Source organism: Alligator sinensis, unplaced genomic scaffold (assembly GCF_000455745.1).
Source record: "Alligator sinensis unplaced genomic scaffold, ASM45574v1 scaffold319_1, whole genome shotgun sequence".
NCBI lineage: Eukaryota > Metazoa > Chordata > Crocodylia > Alligatoridae > Alligator > Alligator sinensis.
In genome coordinates this window covers 154302-155803 of record NW_005842375.1, presented here as the reverse complement: position 1 = coordinate 155803, position 1502 = coordinate 154302, and positions in this window count along the sequence as shown.

Here is a 1502-nt window from a genome sequence, read left to right as displayed (position 1 = left end):
CTGCTGACACTTATCATCTGGAAAGCAAAGCATCTTTGCTGCGTTGTTTTAGAACTGCCAAGTGTGCAAGGTTATATATCTCAGGGTCCACCGTTAGTATGAGTCCCAAAATAAGATAAATTCAGTGCGGATGTGAGGATGCATTGCGATAACGGAGGTTAGAGAAAGGAAGAAGTAGAGATGAGGGGGAATAAAAGCCACAAAATCTCATATATTATACATTAAATTAAATTGTACACCTTGGCAAAAATGCTTTTTCATAGGAAATCATATGCTTGTCTTCGTAGCTTGTCTGGGTCAGCACAATCCAGATATTTCCAACACTCAGTTAATCAGTCCTATGGTAATAGTCAAAATAGTTCTGCTAAGGTATGATACAAAAGAGGGAGAGTCAAGACTCCTTGAAATACTCTTTAGAATTTAGAATGTAAATAGTTTATTTGCATGACAGGTGACAACACTCTAAATAAAAGTGGGGCGTATTATTTTTACTTCACAGTTTATTTAGGTTTAGAAATACAAACCATGCCACAGAAGAAAGTTTGTAGTCTCCATATCAAATTTTCTGGGGGAAAAAAACTACCCTGTTTTAGATTTAAAAGGAGTTCTTCATCAATCTCTAGTTGGAATTGTTCTTTCAGTTGCCAAGGAATTCTTTCAAGTCATGCTCCAAACAGTTTTTGATTGTGTTAGATTATCTTTGACCCTCTCTCCACAAACTGTAATAAAGCCAAAGTTTCTTTTGTTCTCTGAGTACTTTGCGAACCTGAATCTTTTTTTTTTTTGGTTTGTCATCACAAAAGCAGTTGCTCAGCAACAAAACCAACAGTAAGTAGTCTTCCTGATCATCTCAAGCAGGTAAAATTCTCTTTTGTGATGGTTTTTTAACTATAACTTTTTGACATCTCTAATTTTTAATTTGTACTGCTTTTGAGCTATCATGCAATGTGCTTTCATTGTTAGTGCATATCATTTTGTATGATTTCAGTGTCAGAATAATATGGATTTGCAAGTCTCTGTATTTTTATGTAAATGGTTTTGCCTTTGCTCCCACTTTTTTTTCTTGCCATGATTAAAAGCTACATAAAAAGTACTTAAATGTGCTACATATTACTTAGAAGGATGGCCTTTTCCTTCTCCCCCTAATAAGAGTTGTCTGTCTTTGATAGCTTGCCTCAAGTAATAGACCTTGCAACAATTCTGTGATGCTTATAGGCAGACAAGTTCTTTGGGTAAATCTGGGACCTTTGATTAGACTAGGGATGGGCAAAATATGGCCCATAGGCCACATCCAGCCTGCAAGGCCATTCTATCTGGTCCTCAGGGCCCCTAAAAAATTTAGAAAATTAATATTTATCTGCCCTTGGTTCCTGTCAAAAATGACAGGAACCAAGGGTAGTAGGACCCAGGGGAAGCCTGGCAGGCTCCCACAACAGCAGGGCCTGCCTGGCCCGGCTCCCCCCCGCTGGGAGCCCCAGCAGGGACTTCTGGGCTGAGACCAT